At 36.4% G+C, this 12,989-nt stretch overlaps 1 protein-coding gene across 4 annotated transcripts in view; it reads right to left on the bottom strand.

Moving 5' to 3' along the window:
- Positions 1-12,989, bottom strand: part of LOC123681308 (E3 ubiquitin-protein ligase HECW2-like) — a 121,904-nt gene that overhangs the window by 89,877 nt on the left and 19,038 nt on the right. Inside the window, exon 1 of one of the 4 annotated variants that reach the window (XM_045619639.1) lies at positions 6,030-6,209. The exons of the other annotated variants lie outside the window; for them this stretch is intronic. The gene's annotated coding sequence lies outside the window, so the exon portion shown is untranslated. Of the gene's footprint in view, positions 1-6,029; positions 6,210-12,989 lie in introns of those variants that run through there. 4 annotated transcript variants of the gene reach the window in all.

Raw genomic sequence — 12,989 nt, 5'->3', positions numbered from 1 at the left:
TTGATTGAAAAAAGATGGAAAAAAAAATTTCGTGTGCTGATAAAATATTGCTTTTTGAAGGGAATAAATACAGTTGGAGCAAAATCTTGGCTTGATGAAGAGTTTCCGGGGTCTGCACCAGAAAAATCAACCATCATTGATTGGTATGCTAAGTTTAAACGTGGTGAAATGAGCACCAAAACGGCGAACGCAGTGGACGCCCAAAAGAGGCTGTCACCGACGAAAAAATCAAAAAAGTTCAAAAATAATTTTGAATGACTGTAAAGTGAAGTTGATCGAGATAGCAGACATTGTGAAGATATCATCTGAACGTGTACATCATATCATTCACGAATATTCATACATGAGAAAGCTGTGTGCAAAATGGGTGCCGCGCGAGCTCACAATCGATCAAAAACAACGTGTTAATGATTCTGAGCAGTGTTTGAAGCTGTTTACGTGCAATAAACCTGAATTTTTGCGTCGATATATGGCAATGGATGAAACAATGCTCTATCATTTCACTCCGGAGTCCAATCGATAGTCAGCTGAGTAGACTGCGTACGATGAACCGAATCCAAAGCGAGGAAAAACACAACAGTCAACTGGCAAGGTTATGGCATCAGTATTCTGGGAAGCGCAAGATATAATATTCATTGATTACCTCCAAAAGGGCCAAAACATCAACAGCGATTATAATATAGCGTTATTGGATCGTTTAAAGGATGAAATCGTTAAAAACGGCCCCATTTGAAGAAAGGTGCTGTTTCATCAAGACAATGCGCCGTGTTACAAATCAATAAAAACAATGTCAAAATTGCATAAATTTGGATTCGAATTGCTTCTGCATCCACCGTATTCGCCAGATCTGGCCCCCAGCGACTTTTTCCTGTTCTGAGGCCTCAAAAGAATGCTCGCAGGTATGGAAAAGTTTGAAGATCGCAAAAATCGCTGTATCGCCCTCGAACGCAACTATGTTGAATAATAAAATCGAATTTTGCCAAAAAAATGTGGTTTACTATGGTAGACCAGGGACTTTTCAATTGGCCTGTTACATCCGCAAATTAACGAATTGGTAATGGAAAATTTCATGAAAAGGATATGGAGCTGCAACATGTGACGTCCATCTGGCTGATAGCGTTTTCCATCGATGCATTGATTTCTCTCAAAATAAATTCGTTTTATTTTCAATGTCAAACGAAAGCCTATTATTTAAAACTCCTTTACATCAACTACTTAATGGATTGATTAAAAATTACCATTACATACTTTTCAGTAAACTCTCTTTTTTTCATCAAAATCTAGTAATATTGAAACGCCGATAATTAACGTAAGTTCAACCTTTGATCATAAGGAATGTGAGATAGTTGATCGAATAAGCGCAACAAATAAAAGTCGAGATAAAAGTTGATGGCTAGCTTTGCGGTGAACATCCAAGGATTGTTCTTATTTCTCACGTTATTCCACGGTACGAATTCCCACATGGAAAGAGTTGCTTCATGAAGAATTCACCTCCGAATCCATTGCTCTCTCGGCGAGAGAACCGGAGGATGGTGTTCAAACAACGAAGACCATTAGGAATTCACGACTGCCAGCAGGATCTGAAAAAATATCACGCCAAGTCGTGACTGGCTTAATGCCAGGGATAAGCACGGACAGAGACTTGCCTTCCTTCGTTTCCACTGGCGCATCCTCGGACCTGACCTTGCGATTGCTGATTAAATTTTAATTTCAGTCCGCATTTTAGTTTCAGACGGCCCTAGGCAGGCTATGGGGGAACACTATGTACTAACATTCTGAAATACCCTGCGAATTTTATACAATGTTCCATGTTCCTCCCTATCTGGAGGAAGTTCCAAAAGTGGAAAATGTACCAATTGCGCACTTGAAGACCACAGAACTGTATACACGGATTTGAGCGCCGAAATTTTCGATTTTTTTTGGACACAGTATCATTGGGCTTCGTTAGAGCTACATTCTCAACTGTATACAGGATGTTAAGCGTCGAAATTTTCGAATTTTTTTCGAGACAGTATCATTGGGATTAGAGCTACATTCTCAAGTTATTTCTAAATACACAGGGTGTACCAAGACATATGTTTTTTTTTCATGGAAAACCCTGGTTTTTATTGAATTTCCAGATGGCATGGATTGAATGAACCCAAATTTGTTCCAAGTTTTAATGCTTCAAATTTATCGATTTTAAGATCTTTTGATTTTTCATAAATTGGAGCTTCTTTGGAAAAACCGATTAACTTTGAATCGAATGATTTTATTCTAATGAGATTTTGAAAGTGAATACAAGAAGAACGGCGGTAAGTACTGACTTTTTGATAATCATTGTGTACTCTACTAGCTGTTCGAAATGAGATGATTCATTTAAACGTTAATAATGGGCTTATTCAAATGGTACACCTTATATTTTATTTTCTCATTTGGTAGAAAATGTTTCGAAAATAATAAAATTTGCTACCTAATAAAAAAATAAAATAGAGGCCATTAGTCATCAATGAATTGTCTCATTTTGAATGATCTGTAGAGTTCTCAATAATTATCAAAAAGTCAGCACAAACCTCCATTCTTCTAGTGTTCAATTTCAAAATCTCCTTCAAATAAATTCATTCATTTCGAAGTTATGAGGTTTTTCCAAAGACTCTCCAATTTATGAAAAATCGAAATATCTCAAAAATTATAAGTTTCAATCATATGAAACTTTGAAAAAACTTGGGTTCATTTTTTCTATGCAATCTGAAAATTCAATAAAAATCAGGTTGTTTCATAAAAAAAACAACATATGTTTGGTTATTTCGACTTTTTAGGTACACCCTGTGTTATTTCCAAACAATTTGAGAACGTAGCTCTAATGGAGCCTAATGATAATATGTTGTCACATAAAATTAAACTATAAAATGTTTTCTCTATTTCAGTATCGTAATGAGTTCATTACAGTACTAAAAACAGTGCTGTAGTGAACTTATTACATTATGGTTTTCAGTTTGATTTTTCGCTTTGTGGTTGTCAACACTGACTGATATAATTTGGATATATTTTTATATTTTTTTTATATATAATTTTCATTGAATTTCGACAATATTTCACAAAACTTGACTGAAATAAAGAAAATATCGTCTAATACTCGTTGCAGAAGGCAATTCCAACACTCATGTGATCGTGTTGGAATAGGAGCCCATTCTGCAACTTGATTTAGAATAAACTATTGAACCATTGACTTTTCTTTACGCCTTTTTAGACTATCTGCGGCTTTCACAAATAATTGTTCAATCGATCAGTCAGATAATTTTCCAAATGAAAACGTGCAAGTGTACATAAGATGCATGTTTTTAGGTTTCCCGAGCTTTTCTCTGTGAATTGTTGCTACAAATTGTTGTTAATCAACCTACGTCGAAATACTAAATTGATCTACAAACGTGCTCGTTCTAATTTTAAAATTGACGACAAAATTTTCCCGTAGAGGATTCTACTGATTGGTGGGTGTTCTCTCAAGTTCGTCTAATTTATTCCAAGAATGAATAGAAACAAATTAGTCTCATTAGTCTTGGTCTCGATAATTAGATGGGGATCTTGATTTAATGTTGGAATGATCGACGAAAGACATTCGGATGAAATAATTTCTGTTGATTGAAACTGAAGATAAAATATTTTAAGGTGTCACCGGATCAGGTTTGGTATATCAGATGGAAAAAAAACCTTCGGAATTGTCAGAAAGAGGAAGTATATACAGGGTGTTCGTAAATTGGAGGTACGAAGGAAAATTATAGTTTCCCCGTATAATTTTAATAATATATCTGGCCAATTTTTTAATTTGAATTGCCAAAAATTCCTAGATGAGTGTTGTTGGGGATATTTTTTTTATAGATGAGTTATTTACTTATATTCTTATTTGTTGAATACGTAGTTATACCTTTTATACAGGATGTTCCCGAATTTGAGGTACAAAGGAAAATGATAGTTTACTTGGACAATTTAAAAAAAAAGTCCTTTAAACATGGGCCCGCAAACGTTTTGTTTTCAAAATACAGTGTGTTTCTTGTAGTACTATACTTTCATATGAAAAGTTTATAGGACATTTGGGAGTTTGTTTATTCAAGCACCAATTGCGCCTTTAGAAACCAATAAAGTGGTCTTCAAGGGCATGGCGTATGAATAAATGAGCACTCAAAAACTTTCGATTTCATGTCCGTGCTTTTCTCATTTTTTCTAATGCATAATATAGTATAGGTACAGTTGTTCGAAAAATAGTCCAATTTATTCAGTGACAGTTAATAACATCTTGATCTAGTTAAAAATTCCTATTGAATGAGTACTACTAGCAGTACATATACTGTTAGCGACGAATTAAAGTGTTTATTTTTCTAATGATCTCAATCAGTTGATGTCTATTATTCTTGTTGTATAAAAGAAATGAGAGTGTTGTTCTTTTCATTGTGAAGTGTCAAACATTCTCCAAAGTCTCTTATACAGGGCATTACTAAACTGGAGGTAGAAAGGCAAATAAGAGATTCCTCGGATAATTAAAAAAAAAAGTCGCAAACGCTTTATTTTCGAGATACAGGGTGTGTCTTGTTGTACTACTTTTTGTGATGATTATATTAGTTTATCCAATCTTCATCAATATTCGCTACGAATTGAGTAAATAAGTACCAAAACTCATGATTAATTGATTCATCTTATACTGTGTGGATCTATATAATAATTTCGATTTTCCTGAGGATTACTAGGGAATTGTTTGAAATTTTTTTCTCGAAATCTATAGCAGATACGACAAAACTACAAGAAACTTGAAAGTATTGTTCTGGATCAAAGTTTCATTTTGCACTTTTCTAAATAACCAAAAGTCAACCAAAAAAAAAATTCTGGAGGAAAGAAGCGGGTAAACGTTCCAGAAAAATAATCACCCTGTTCAGTTGGATTCAAAATTAGTATATCACATGATGATAACTTTAAACTGAGGGGGAGGTGCTATGAGAAGAAAACTTGAAAAAATCAAACTTTACCACCCTGTATTTCGAAAACCAAGCGTTTTCGGGCTCATGTTTGTATTACTTTCCTCTTAAAATGATCATTTTCGTTTGTACATACCTTGAATTTGGAAACACCTTGTATAATTTTTCAATTTTTGCCATATTGTAATAGCTTTTGTATTTTTAATTGTAGAGCCTTGAAGATGATTTTGAAATGAAATCGAAACTAGTCGGCCTTGTTTTAAGAAGTAGTTTAGTTGTAAAATAGTGTATTCTAAAACAAGTTGCAGAATGGGCTCCTATTCCAACACGAATGCGAAATTCGAAAACGAGCATCGAAAGAGCGAGTTTTCGAACGCATGAGTGTTGGAATTGCCTTCTGCAACGAGTTTTGGACTATATTTTCTCTATTTCAGTCAAATTTTGTGAAATATTGTTGAAATTCAATGAAAAATTCAGATTATATATCCTAGTGACATTTGTATTGTATCTTAGCAGTTGGTGTGATTGGTACGAAAATTGACAGATTACGGAATTTGAATTTGAATCGTACGTTTCAAATTTTGAAATAAGTTATTATATATAAGTTACGCATTGAACTCGTCAATTATGTCTGACGAAATCGATTTAACACCAACAGAATTAAGAGAAATTGCGAATATGATGTCGCAAATCATTTCACTTTATTCAAATTATATTATATTGACAATTTGCATGTGTTGTATTTTGATAGGATTGGAAGTCTGTGTAGACAACCACAAAACGAAAAATATAACTGAAAACAAAACTGTAATGAGTTCATTACAGCACTGTTTTTTAGAACTGTAATGAATTCATTAAAATACTGAATTAGAGAAAAAACTCAACCTTATTTCCTGTCAACCAACAATTATTGTTCAATAACAAAAATCTCATATCTTCATTTGATTCTACAAAATCCTTTCATTTTGTTAATTTTTTTTTAAATACTCCTAATCTGTCAGCTGAGGGTATAAAGAATTAAGTTTCCAAAACGAATTAACAGCAACTATGTGAATAAAATTCGGCTGAAATCATAACAAAACTTACGATGCGACCAAGAACATCAAAGGAAAAAGAAGCATCCCATAGAACACAAACACGTAACAACTGTCAGTATGTAATGGTTTTCGATGATCGATCAATCGCGAAATCGCACAAGAGCGTTCACGTCTGTGGTTCCCGAACGCAATAGTTTTTACAACTGAACATTTGAGCGTCGGCACACGCCTCGATTCATTCATCGCCGCTATTCATGAACGAGAAAGCCGACACGGGGTGGGGGAAAAACGGACACCGCGGAAGGGGAAGGGGAATTCATTCATAATCGCGCGACCTTTACGAGGCGAGGGGCGAGAGGGGCACGGATCCGGTCCCCAGGAACGGCCAACGTAAGAAATTGGAATTTCACGTTGACGATTGTCATCGTAAGTTTCATTATGTACAGGTTGTCGCGAGGTTAGGACTGAGTTGTAGGCGGCAACATACTAAATCATTCGTAAACAACATATTAGAAAACATTTATATGTTGTTCATGCCGTTTATAATGACAATTTATGAGATTCATTGCAAACCGAGGTGATAAGGTTTAGTTTAGGTGTATTTCTCTCAGTTTGGAAAATATGGGTCCACAAAGTTTGATTTTTTTTTAATTCCTATGTATACTACAGTTATTTTCATTAGCACGCCATCTGGGCATCTGTCACTTTTGACAGTTGACAAGTTAAAACAACGCCATAACTAAAAAAGCAACTATGCACGCATGAACAACATATTGAAATTGTGTAATTTCACTACAAATTTGGTGAAAATTTTTCAGTCATACTGAAACACCTTTCTCGAAAAAAAAAAAGAATTTCGTGTACTGATAAAATATTGCATTTTGAAGGACAAAAATACAGTTGAAGGACAATCTTGGCTTGATGAAGAGTTTCCGGGGTCTGCACCAGGAAAATCAACCATCATTGATTGGTATGATAAGTTCGTGGTGAAATGAGCACCGAAGACGATGAACGCAGTGGACGCCCAAAAAAGGCAGTCACCGACGAAAAAATTAGTTCACAAAATAATTTCGAATGACGGTAAAGTGAATTTGATCGAGATAGCAGACATTGTGAAGATATCATCTGAACCTGTAAATCTTAACATTCACGAATATTTGTACATGAGAAAGCTGCGTGCAAAATGGGTGCCGCAAGAGCTCACAATCGATCAAAAGCTACAACGTGTTAATGATTTTGAGCAGTGTTTGAAGTTGTTCAAGTGCAATAAACCTACATTTTTGGATCGATATGTGGCAATGGATGAAACATGGCTCCATCATTTCACTCCGGAGTCCAATCGACAGTCAGCTGAGTGGACTGCACACGATGAACCGAATTCAAAGCGAGGAAAAACACAGCAGTCAGCTGGCCTGGTAATGGCATCAGTATTCAGAGATGCATAGGGTATAATATTCATTAATTACCTCCAAAAGGACCATCAACAGCGATTATTGTAGTATAGCGTTATTGGATCGTTTAAAGGATGAAATCATCGGCCCCATTTAAAAAAAAAAGGTTCTGTTTCATTAAGACAATGCTCTGTGTTACAAATCAATGAAAACGATGTACAAATTGAATGAATTAGACTTCGAATTGCTTCTGCGTCCACCGTATTCGCCAGATCTGGTCCCCAACGACTTTTTCCTGTTCTCAGACCTCAAAAGTATGCTCGCTGGAAAGAAATTTAGCGCCAATGAAGAAGTAATCGCCGAAACTGAGGCCTATTTTGAAGCGAAAGACAAATCGTACCACAAAATGGTATCGAAAAGTTGGAAGATCGCTATAATCTTTGTATCGCCCTCGAAGGCAACTATGTTGAATAATAAAATCGAATTTTTCCAAAAAAATGTGTTTTACTATGGTAGACCGGGGACTTTTCAATCGGCCTGTTACAACCACAAATGGGCTGATTGGACAGCCATTTCAATCGCAATTTTGCAAGAAAAGTTTCCTGGCCGTCTTCTTTCTCGAAAAGGTGATCACAATTATGATTTAACACCTTCAGAATTTTTCTTTAGAGTCACGGTAAAGGTTAATGGCATATTCTCCATTTCACATGAATTCAACATCCATTGATTTATCTCAAAATAGATATTTTTTTCCAATATCAAAATAAAAACTATTATTGGAACACCCTTAACGTTCTATGGTCTTCAAGAGTGCAACTGGCATATAAACGGCTCAAAAGCTCCTGACTGAAAGTCAGGGCTCTCCACATTTTTTATGAATTACAAACACCGTGGTGCACATGTTACACAAAATTAGTTGGCATAAACTTGAAGTTATGGTGGTTACCTCCACCGTTTGAAAATACTATTCTGAAACAAAACTGGAAGAACAACTATGTACTACGCACTACTAGATCTTAAAAAAAACAAACTAATATACGTTATCAGAATTCAAAGAAATCATCACAATTGAGCACCAATGGAAACCACTGAATCATATCAAGAAATCAATAATCCGAACGAATAATAAATCAAAGAAAAAAACAAGACGATCAAACTTACATCAGCAAACAAATGGAAAATCATTTCCTGTTTGCAAATATAGACCATTAGTGATACACAAATATCTACATAGGTTCTAACTTTCGAAATCAAGATAACAACGAGGAATATCGGATATAACCCTATTTGTTCCTAATCAATAACGAACACATACATGTATCCATATTGGTAATGTATCAGAGTATACCAGAAGTGAATTAACATCAATATTTGCGGTTGACACATAGACTTCCAAATTGGGTAAATCGATGATTTAACGTCACACACGCTCAAAAAGTGTCAATAGAAAATGTTACCGCAAATTTTTTACGTCAATTAACATACGGAATATGTGATGAGTTTGAGTTATACCCGGAAAATTCCATTCCTCCACAGTCCACCAAAGAATGCCGCTATCACTAGGTTATTTTGTGAACTCGTGCCAGATATCGTATGTAAACCAAGTCCAATAAATCCTGTCAACCTCCCACTTCTACCGATACCAAAACTCGAACACACCCTAACCAAACTTCTGAGATCTGCACAACCTTTTGTAACCCATTGTGAATTGATAACAGCCAGAGATGTATGTCGAAAATTCTTGAAACACGATGGTCCCGAAATCCAGGAATTGCTGATTCAAAGAGCTCGAGATACCCACAACTGGTTGGAAGATTGGTTCATAAAATGCTCGTATTTGTACAACAGAGTACCTCTTCCAATGAACACCAGCCCAGTTCTGGTTTTTCCCCCAGAGAAATTTTATTCTAGATGCGATCAAATCAACTACGCCGCCAAACTTATCCAAGGAGTTCTGAAATTTAGGAGATTAAGCTTGAAGGATAAGTTGCCTTTGGAAACCTGGGACAGATTCCCTTTGGACATGGAGGTCTACAAGAAACTCTTCGGTTACCACCGTTTACCTGGAGCGGATTGTGATCGTTTGGTTCCGCAAAGTAAAGACTCGAAACATGTTGTTGTAGTTTACAACAACAACTTTTTCAAAGTTACTGTTATGGACGATGCATCTCAGCCTATAAGTTTTACTCAGCTTCTGACGCGTTTGGAGGATGTGGTGGAGTGTGGATACTCCAGAGGAGAACCGTTTGGTATTTTGACATCGATGAAAAGAGACAGATGGCACGGAGCATATGCCCACATGAAGCATTTACCAGAAAACGATGAGTATTTGGACGATATCGAGAAATCTCTGTTTGTAGTTTGCTTGGATGAAAGCTCTCCCATGCGGCTGTGTTCGTATGACGACAAGAAGCTGAGTGGTTGCCTGAACGGTTTCCACGGCCATGGTTCTAAAGTCAATGCCGCCAACAGATGGCACGATAAGACTCTGCAGCTGTACGTTGATCCTGACGGGTCAGCTGGTATCATATTCGAGAACAGCGGAGTAGGTTCTTCACCTTTACGAAAACTGGCCGACTTCTTAGTGAGTTACATGGACGGCACCGAGTGGTTGAACATACCATTCTTGAACATGTGCGAGAGGAATAAGATGCTCAACTTCACCACCACCGACGATCTCACCACAGCCATGCAAGAAGGATGTGAAGATGCTCAGAGGAGGAGCCAAACCTTTAGCGTACAAGTCCGGCAGTACGATAAGTACGGACAAGAGTTTTGCAAAGACCAAAAAGTGAGTCCTGACGCTGTAGTGCAAGTGGCCATACAGCTGGCGCATGTTAAATGTCACGGTCAGTTCACGCCGCAGCAAGAGGTGATTTCCACGAGGAAGTTTTATCGTGGTAGAAGCGACATAGTGCGTTCTTGTACCTGCGAAGTTGCCAAGTTCGTAAAATCCATAGACGATCCGCTGATTTTTTTACGGGACAGGTTCGACTCTCTCATAAACGCCGTCAGGGTGCACCGAGGCTTGCTGGAGGATGGTATCGAAGGAAGAGCGATCGACTGTCATCTCTTCGGACTGATGATGGCCTGCAGAGAGGCCGGCAGGCACTTGCCCAAGGTGTTCCAGACAAGGGCGTATCTGAGGAGCAGTAAATTCAAGATTCTCTCGATGCAGGTACCGATGAAGAGCGACTCCTTTATGTGTTATGGACCCAGTTGCCATGGCGGCTACGGCATATGCTACAATCCCCGAAAGGAGGACTTCAACATTTGCTTCGCTTGCAAGAAGGACGATTGCGATACCAACTCTGGGAAGTTGGCGGAGAATTGGTGTTGCGCGATGAAAAAAATATCGGATATACTTTGTGGTTATACTAGGCGGAAAAAGAAGTTACATGATTGATTCTATGTGTGTTGATTTGAAGAAATAACTAACTGATGTATCAAATAAATTGCTCCTAACTCAGGTTCTATTTTGATAAATTTGAAAAACAAATACGAGGAGAGGAAACATCTGGAGTAACACATTTCATCGGAAATTTGATATGCGTATTTTCCGTATACTTTGGATTAAAAACTTGTTTGTAAATATCATCTCGGGAAATATCGTTGCATCAAATGATTCTCAAAATTGATAAGATTGTTGTTATAACGCAACACGTGTGGTGGTTTTTTGAACTTTATAAGGCGAAAACAATGTTAATTCTTGAATCTCAGAATTTTGTATTTTGAATGAGAATAAACAGATTCGAAAAATTTTCCATTTTGAAAGTTCGGATGATATAGGGTTTTCCAATAGGAGCTATCACAGCCACGGTTGGGTTAACTTTAAAAGCCTTAATACCAAAGTCTGTGTGCAAAATACAATGTAATTTAGTTTCTGGAGTGCTCAATTCCCAAAATCGACAAACCTGGGTTTTTTGCGTTAACACTACGGACTACAGCAACAATATTCTCAGTTATTTTTAAACGACGCACATTAACTTGTCCTAAAAGCTCAAATTTTTTATCCAGTTTCACTATACGCTCTATTAGTGTGACGTCACACACCGCCATTTTTGGTTCTCCTGTCAGTGTTCGGAATCCAAACAAATAAATTGCCATTCAAATTAGTACGGTGTCGTTGAAGGTATTGGCTTATTTTCATAAATAAGAGTATTTGAGGAACGATTTCAGTATTAATTGATAGACAGAAGGAACGAGGTTAATACCAGTAAGTTTGAATCCTGTATCATTCTACAGATTTTGTAAAAAGCCGTGTTTATTTGTTGAACTCTAAGTTCGAACTTACTGGCATTAATCTCGTTCCTTCTGTCTATCAATTAATAGCAAAATCGTTCCTCAAATAATCTTATTTATCAAAAAAAGCCAATTTCTTCAACGACAACGTACTAATTTGAATGACAATTTGTTTGTTTGGATTCCGAACACTGACAGGAGACCTAAAATGGCGGTGTGTGACGTCATCACTAATAGAGCGTATTACCGACCGTGAAGATGCTTCTCGACGACCCAAAAATGCTTGAGTTTTGCAAACTGTGACTGCAAAATTTTAACCATGTTTGTAGTGAATTTTAACAATTTCAGTGCGCTGTTGAAGCGTGTATCCTTTCATTTTTAGTAATGGCGTACTGTTTACTTATCAAATTTCAAAAGATGGCATCTCCGAAAGTGACAGATGACTAGGTAACGATCTATTCAAAATGAAACCTCTTATTGGAAAACCCTTTATAGATAGATGAAATCTCAGTATTATTATTACTTTATCCACACATGCTTTATTATTTGAAGTTAATAAATTCTGTATTGCTCCTTCTCAAAAGAATATATATATCGTTATGAATCAATGTCAATAAAAAAAAATATACCTTTTTTTTTAAATGCATATTTTGACAATTTTCATGCATATTTCATGCTTTTCATGTTGCATATAATTCGGCCTCTACTCATTCATTAATCATTCATCACTTCTCAGTACATCGTTCATGAATGGAACTCGTATGGATGGGGAAACACCGAAAGATTTGTGAATTAACATGTTTTCATTTGGCTACAATACAACTGCATTAAATTTGAACATCCGAACGATAAAAGTTGAGGTTAACGGCCTACGTGGATCGGTCTCGTTGAGAATAAACAGGAAAAGATTATTATTAATCGATGCTTTCAGACATTTTTCGGAATAAATTAAAGTTGATCAGATGATGATTGCCTACACAATTTTTATGTACTTTTATCTGAAGCCGATAGATCGTTATGTATATGATCATCGATGGGTTCTGGAACCAACCCACGAGGAACTCTTCTCAAATTATCAAATTCAACAACAAATTTGAATATGAAACAAAATAGGAATAGTATTTTTTGCCTTGAAACATGGATCGAGAGCCCAATGCTAAGGAACTAAGGATTCATTTTGATTTATCGTTAATTTTATCAAAATTAGAAATTAAATTTTATTTAGAAAAAAAATTTCTATTTCAAGCACAAAATCTAGCAGGCCCGTCGTTTTTCGTTTCGCCAAACGTGAACGTCCTCAGGCTTTGAAAATTCCAGGAATCTCTACGGAAACCAAGTGTGTCGACGTCCTGTACAACTTTTATTTATACATCTTA

The sequence above is a fragment of the Harmonia axyridis genome, chromosome 5 (genome assembly GCF_914767665.1).
Source record: "Harmonia axyridis chromosome 5, icHarAxyr1.1, whole genome shotgun sequence".
NCBI classification, from domain to species: domain Eukaryota; kingdom Metazoa; phylum Arthropoda; class Insecta; order Coleoptera; family Coccinellidae; genus Harmonia; species Harmonia axyridis.
Note: the sequence above shows the minus strand (reverse complement) of the source record. Positions and strands in the feature narration are given on the sequence as shown.